The sequence below is a fragment of the Triticum aestivum genome, chromosome 1A (assembly GCF_018294505.1).
Source record: "Triticum aestivum cultivar Chinese Spring chromosome 1A, IWGSC CS RefSeq v2.1, whole genome shotgun sequence".
Taxonomy (NCBI): Eukaryota; Viridiplantae; Streptophyta; class Magnoliopsida; order Poales; family Poaceae; genus Triticum; species Triticum aestivum.
In genome coordinates, this window is record NC_057794.1 from 2912673 (window position 1) to 2920581 (window position 7909).

Consider the following 7909-nt stretch of genomic DNA (forward strand, 5'->3'; position numbering starts at 1 on the left):
GCGTCGACTACCACCAGCCCATCCCAGAGCCATTGCCAATCTGACGTAGCCTGTTGGGCCATCCATGGTAGCCGACCCCCACCACCAGATTGCTTCGTGGCCTGATAGTAGTACATCGGGAACAAAAGCACATGAGCAATTGGCGGATCGCACTTCACACCTCATCCTAGTGCCTTGTGCTAGGCATCGTCGACCGGACACAACAATGAGGAGCGGCTGGGAGCACCCCCTCCCAAACACGCATGCATGGAATTGGGAGATGTAGCTAGCCATAAACATGGCGAAACGATCCAAATTGGGTCCTGCCGCCCAGTTGAATTGACCTGCTATTTTGATCGAGGGAGAGCGTGTTGCAACGGCCGCCATCCGACGATCTAACGGACGAAGTCTATGTCCGTCAGAGCGGCCTCCAACAAGGAGGCGTGGTTGCTGCTATGGCGCTTGGTCCTCCTCATCGCCAGAGGAGACGACGATTCCTTTTTGCTGGAGGAGCCGGCCGTCGTCGACGCCAAGGGACCCAGAGAGTAGTGAGGGTGGTGACTGCCTCTTGACATGTGCACACTATTTTAGGCTGTAGATGGTATAGGAGACGGCATGCTCTCGACATGGATTTTTTTTCATAACCCTTTTGTTCATTTTGAAACAGCGAGAGAGCAACAAAGCGGCATGAAGACACAAGGAAGGAAGAACAAAGAGCAAAATTTCTCTTCCAAAGCGAGAATGTAGGTGACATTTGGCTAGGGTAAAGAAGAATAGAGGGGTGCATGTTTTTTCAATATAAGCAATCAATAGAAACAAGATATTTGTTTTTTGCGATAAGTCGTAGATCAGGCACACATTTATAAAATATAAATTATAGTTAATTAATCTTGTTGTACATCTCTTATTTTTCAATCTGTGACAACAAACATCCACTTAGCTTGTTAGTTTTTGTTCTTCTCAGTTGCCAAATTTAGGCATTTTATCCCTGATTTTAACTCTTTGCTTGGAGAGTCATGGCTAACCAAGCATATACCCTGATTTAGGTTCATCTTACTTGTGCTTCACTTTTGTATAGCAAAGCGACTAAATGGCAGAAGGACGCCGTAAACTGTTTCAGAAAGTCAAGTAGATAGCTCAACGAATAATGCGTCTGTTTAGCTGTCTCTTTGTGAAGTGAGGTGGCAGGTACTTTGGAGACAGCAACCGTCTAGACTGATATACTTGCTGTAGGGGCCATCAATCGGTAGTCCGATCCTAGCTAGGGTGGTTCGCTCGGACGTGAAATAAAGCCTAAGTGCTTATGGCACCAGCCCGACCCAGCCGGGAAACGTGGAAATCTCGATTGGCGTCTTGGCAGACAAGATGGATTGGTGTCTTGGCGGACAAGATCAGTTGGCGCAGTGGTTCCATTCATCTGGATTCTACCGTTCGGCCGGCATCAAATCTGATATGTTGAATTTAACTAGTGGACACATTTTGTTCGGGCATCAGTCATACTCATACACATTTTGTTCATGCCGAGTAGAGCGCCAGTGCCGGGTAAACATGCCAGCCTAAAAAATCACCCACAGTTGGCGCCGGCACACTAGGCAACGCACGAAAGACGATCATGTTAGAATAAATCCGAGGCATACCGTTGATCATCCGAGGACCAAGAAATCACCCGAGCACGACACCGAGATTTGTTAACGAGGTTCTCCGATATGGCTACATCCCCGGGGCCTGACTATGGGCGCTCCTCCCCATGACACCGCTACAATACCGCACCCGGTCGCCCTGGACATCGGCACATGCCGCCGGCTTCCCCTGCGTTCCAGTGCTATTATGTTGGCATAGGTTACATCGTGTGTCTACCCCCGCTATATATGAGAGGCCTAGGATACAAGTGTCCTATTAGGACACGACTCCACATCCTATGTAAACACAATACGACTACAAGTCCAATTGTAACCTAACTCATACACTATATTCGACACAACTCCCACAGACCATAATTCATCTCTCGCGGCTTTAGTTCATGCCCGCACACAAGCCGACATACAAAATGATATAGCTTTTGGATGTAGCTCAATCATCTAGGTCGAGGATCGCCTTTGCTTATTCTTGAACTAAACCCTTCTCGGGGACGCCTTGCTCATGTCCGCCTCCTTCACAATGAAAACTAGAGCCACCTTTTTTGCTTTGGTGTTCACATTGGTCGCCTCTATCTCAAGCTTCTATGTTTTGATGGCCTCCTCAATCTTGAACTTCCTTCTTTCAACCGCGTCCCCCAACTCGAGCTTTTTCATTTGTAGCTCGATGCAGGCCTCCATTTACTTCTCTTTCTCTTGGTGCTTTCCCTCTCTCTTGCATCCTTTTGAATCATCGTGCCTTGCAAAGTTTCTTGCAAGTCAGACGATGTTGCACTAATGCAGAATTGGTCATTAGCACCGGTTCATAAGGGTCTTTAGTCTCGGTTCACCAACCGGGACTAATGGGTCGGGACTCAAGGTCACACCCTTTAGTCCCGATTGACCACGACATGGGACCAAAGGCCCACCACGTGACACGAGTCTGCGCCGAGGACTGAGGGACCTTTAGTCCCGGTTGGTGATACCAACCGTGACAATAGGTTAAGGGGTTTAGGGTTTTAGGATTCATGATTTATGCTTTACTTTCCATTTCAGTTTGTGTTTTTCCTTTAATTGTTTTTCATTTCAAACATATTTTACGCTACTGCAGTCGTCAAGTGTCATTGCTACTACATACTGTACATATATATATTTTTCATACAACCAATCATATATCAAAGAATTTCTTGTACAACCACACACACACACACGAACACACACACACACACACACACACACACACACACACACATATACATAAACACTATTCTGATCACGGCATCAGAATAATATTCTGATCACAACCTGAACTGCCAGGGTAACGCGCCTAAACTTCTCTCTATACGTACCCGACCTTCGGGCTATCTTCGCAACCGTGCCTTCTACCACAAATTTTTCTGGTTAGTCGTGTTCCACGTGATGTAAGTGTAATCTGCAAACGATTTTTGGCAACTAAATACTCGTTTTAGATAGGAATCTCGCTCATAGGCGGATTTTGCACTCGGGTAATGAAGAACTCGTGTTTTTTGCGATTTTTCTGCCTGAGTTGTTCGACCTGAACTGCCCCCTGTGCTAGGTTGAACTTCCCGCAACATTGCCCAAATAGGGCTTGCTATATACTGTTGGAAAGCTATGGACACGAGTATCATGACCCAAGTTAAATTTTTCGCAAAATGTAAGTGGTTTAAGAGCAGTTTTGAAAACCGTTTTTTCCTCACACAAAAAACGTGAATCGTGATTTCGATCGCATTTCTAAACTGTTTATTAGAATGAGGCAAGTAATATGGCGTTGGAAAGCTGCTGCAAAACCGCTACTTCCACATGTTAAAAGTATTCTCTAATTCCCTACGGTTAATGAGTAATTTGAAAAATCGTAAAATTTCACAAACCAAACAGCCGAGTTCGTATTTTCGATGTCATTTCTAAATGGCTAATCCAATTGAGGCAAATGATATGGCATTGGAATGCTTATGAAAATGCGCAAATTTTTCATGTTAAACATTGTTTCTAATTTTGAACGGTTTAAAATTAATTTAGAAAATGGTACAAGTTCCACCGAGTTCGTATTTTCGAGTTAATTTTTTAACCGTAACTCTGAATACAGCAAATGATATGGAGTTGGAAAGCTTGAGGAAATGTGAAACTTTTTTGTATGTATTGTTTCTCCTAATTCATTACGGTTTTATGTCAGTTTTGAAAATGGCTTAAAATGTATTTTTGCCGTAATTTCTACAAACTTTATCGGAGTGGGTCAAATAATATACCACTGAAAAGCTACGGAAAATTCGAAACTTTTTCATGTTGATGGTTTTCTCTGAATCCTGGTCGTTTTCAAGTAATTTCGAAAATGGCGAGATCATGCATTCTGCCTTTATCGCGAAACAGATTCTTCCAAAATGCATCACGTGAAGAACTTGAACTTCTCAGCATGTGTGCTTGAACTTCACTCTGTTTTTCACGTGTCTTTTTTTCTCGTAGATCTCCATCCACTACAAGTAGCTCTCCATCCATTCACCGGAATTGAGCAGGTGATATACCGATGGAAAGCTGCTGTAAACACGCAAGTTTCCCGTGTTTATTATCTTTTCACACTCGCGACGATTTTAAAAGTTTTTCATCTAAAATTCATTCAACGTAGTAGTTGAACTTCCTGCTGTTTTCACGTTGAACTTCTGTGACGTATTTTCGTTTGTAATTTTCTCATCCATTCGTTAGTGTTACACAAATAATATTCCTTTTGTACAAACGTCTCTCACAATAATTTTTTTAACTTTCTCCCACAGAGGACTTGAACTTACAACAACAACAAAATTGGACCTTTCCTTTTAATTCATTTTGCTCATATTAAACACACACCATGTAGTACATGAACTTTTTCCATTCTTATAATTTGAATTTTCATTTTCTTATTGAAATCAAATTGCTCCCAAATAATAATTGAACTTCTTTGTTGATTGAGAGAATTATTTTAAAATGCAAAAAACAATTTTTTTGTTGTGTTTTCGAATATGGAAATACAAGGTGAACCTCTCTCGCAAGATTTTTTGAACTACTTCGGACAGAGCACTTGAACTTCTGTTAGTAAACCTTTTAAGATTTTATTTTTCATTCTTTTTTAATACAATATGCACACCATGTAGTACGTGAACTTCTGGCAATCATCAATCTGAACTTCTGAGATCATGCGTTCTGCCTTCATCGTGAAAACAGAGTCTTTGAGAATGCACTGCATGAAGAGGTTGAACTTCAGGGACATGTCTGTTTGAACTTCACTCTATTTTTGATATTATTTTTGGCCCTTAACTCTCAAACCATTCACCAGAATTGAGCTAATGATATACCAATGGAAAACTATTGAAAACATGCAACTTCCCCGTGTTGATCAGTTTTTCATGCTCACAACGGTTCAAAAGATTTTTCTTAACACATAAAAACATTTTTTAATTGGTATACATGAAACTTTTAAACTGTTTATCGGAACATAACATATAATATACCTTTGGAAAGCTTATGAATCGGAGCAACTTTTCATGTAGACATTAGATTCAAATTCGTTGTCGTTTGAGAGCAGTTTAAAAAATGGCAAAAATGACATCATTATTGCTTTTTTAATTTGAACTTCTTTGTTTTTTTATTCTTTAGTAGTGGTTAGAAATCCGAGGCTTCAGTAAATATTGAACCGCTCCGTTATATTAATTTGAACTTCTAGTTTTTTTAAATTAGGTAAATCCTTTTTTATAAACATTTTTTGAATGGTTATGTTATTTTAATTTGAACTTCTTTGTTTTATTTTTTAGTAACATGACAAATACGAGTTTTGTAATATAACATCAAACTTTGCTGTCGTCTATGATCATGTGATTTTTTCTGAATGATAGTTTGTGAACACATTTGATGGATGGATTGTGTGTCGAACTAGTAACTTTTTTTCTTAACATGCAAACTTTTGTGTGTGGTGATTTTGTGACGGGTTCTTTATAGAACTAGTAAACATTCTGGTAGTACTTTTTGTTTTTTCCTATGAGACGGAGTTGCAGAACACACAACAAAACAAGCGTTCAGTTACTTTTCTGGTTGCACACAACAACATCTGGAGAGTAAGAAAGAAGGTCCACGTATGTTTTTCTATGGGGGATTACAACAAGCTAAGCACACAGATACATGACGGGAGCAGCAAGCTCTATTCGAGGTGAGACAATGTTAATTAAAAAATTGCATAGTTTTTGTGTCCTCTGGCCGTGGCTGTGTTGGGCAGCAGCGGTGCTCCTTCTTGACGTTGATCCACGAGTGATTCAACTAACACGGTCAGGTTGAACTCCATGCTTTTTGAAGTCTGAACTTCATAGGAATTGGGAATGACCCTGGTGGTTGGAGTTACCATCCTTTTGCTAGCCATATGGTTGAGGAAAGAGAGCAACCCCAGTTGCCGAAAGAGCCCGGATCGCGCCAAGATCTGATCCATTTCACCAACACAAAAATGAGATTATGATCCATTTCACCAACACAAAAATGAGATGAGCTGAGAGCACGGGAGATGCTGAAACTACCAAGTGATGTTCTTGATCCATTCAGCAAGCAAAACAAAGAAGAAACTGAATCAAAAGACAATTTGAACCCTCCAAAAATTGGAGCCAGGACTTAACCAGAGCATGGTGGAAGTGCAGATCTTGGCACTGCAGTGTCGACCGTCCTGGTTGTCAAGTGGTGTGTCGTTGAACGGCCCAAGGTGACGACGGTGAACTGCTTGGGCGCTTCGGCTACAGAGCCCCACCGGGAGGAGGAGGTGGAGGAAGGTCGTGGATCCAGGGATGGCTTGGGGGGTGGCCCGTGTGTGATCCTGCTCGAGACGGTGGCCGTCGATCCGCGTGTGATCCTGCTCGAGAGGGTGGCCGTCGATCCGTGGGTGCGTCGGTGGCTGGCGAGGTTGGATCTTGGCGGCGAGGAACGTCGACAGCGACGCCCTGGGGAAGATGGCGACGGCGGCGCGCCGGGGCAGTTGGCAGCTTTGGCCTTGGGAGCAGGCCTGTACCCGACCGTGGGAGAGGAGGCGCGCTGGCCAGGGGGGAGGCGCGCCGGCCTTTAGGGGAGGAGGCCCGCCGGCCGTGGAGGAGGAGGCCTGCCGGCTGGTAGCGGTAGGAGGCGCACCGGAGCAAGGGGCGGCGGAAGGAAGGAAGTCTGGTAGTGCGCCGGAGGTCGGGTTAGCAGCGCCTCGAGGTAGGTGAAGCAGGGGGTGGTGGCGCCTAGAGGTAGGGGAAGCGGGGGGCAGCGGCGCTGCGAGGCTGGGGAAGCGGGGGCGGCAGCGGGAGGCGAGGGACGCGGGGGGCGGCGGCGCTGAGGGCAGGGGAAGCGGGGGGCGGCGGCGCCGGGGGCAGGGGAAGTGGGGGCGGCAGTGCCGGGGGCAGGGGAAGCGGGGGCGGCGGCGAGATCGGGGGTGGTTGGGGATCGAGGGGAAGTGGTGGAAGAGTGGGTGTGGTTTTTTTTTCCTGCACGGGTTCGGGGACTTCAGGAACAAGTGCACCGTGCCCTATAGAGGGCGTGTGTGATCAAAATAACTATTCTAATCCCAGGATTAGAATAGTGTTGTCCTCTATGCTGATCCTGGGATCAGAATAATATTCTGATCACAACCTGACCTGCCCCGCTAGTAGTACGTTGAACTTCCCTGTGAACTAGGTTGAACTTCCGCCAACATTGCCGAAATGGGGCTTGCGATATAGCGCTGGAAAGCCATGGACACCAATATCATGACCCAACTTAAATTTTTGGCAAAATATAAGCGGTTTAAGAGCAGTTCTGAAAACTGTTTTTTCTTCCCACAAAAAAACGTGAATCGTATTTTCGATCGCATTTCTAAACCGTTTATCGGAATGAGGCATATAATATGGCGTTGGAAAGCTGCTACAAAACCGCTCCTTCCATCTGTTGAAAGTTTTCTCTAATTCCCTACGGTTAAAGAGTAATTTGAAAAAACGTAAAATTTCATAAACAGAACAGCTGAGTTCGTTTTTTCGAAGTCGTTTCTAAACGGCTAATCCAATGGAGGCATATGATACGGCGTTGGAAAGCTTACGAAATGCGCTACTTTTTCATGTTGAAAGTTGTTTTCTAATTTTGAATGGTTTAAGAGTAATTTAGAAAATGGTCCAAGTCCTACTGAGTTCGTATTTTGCAGCTAATTTTTTAACCATGTGTCCGAATGTAGCAAATGATATGGCGTTGGAAAGCTTGAACAAATGCGAAACTTTTTGGAATGTATTGTTTCTCTCAATTCTTCACAGTTTTAAGTCAGTTTCAAAAATGGCGAAAAACGTATTTTC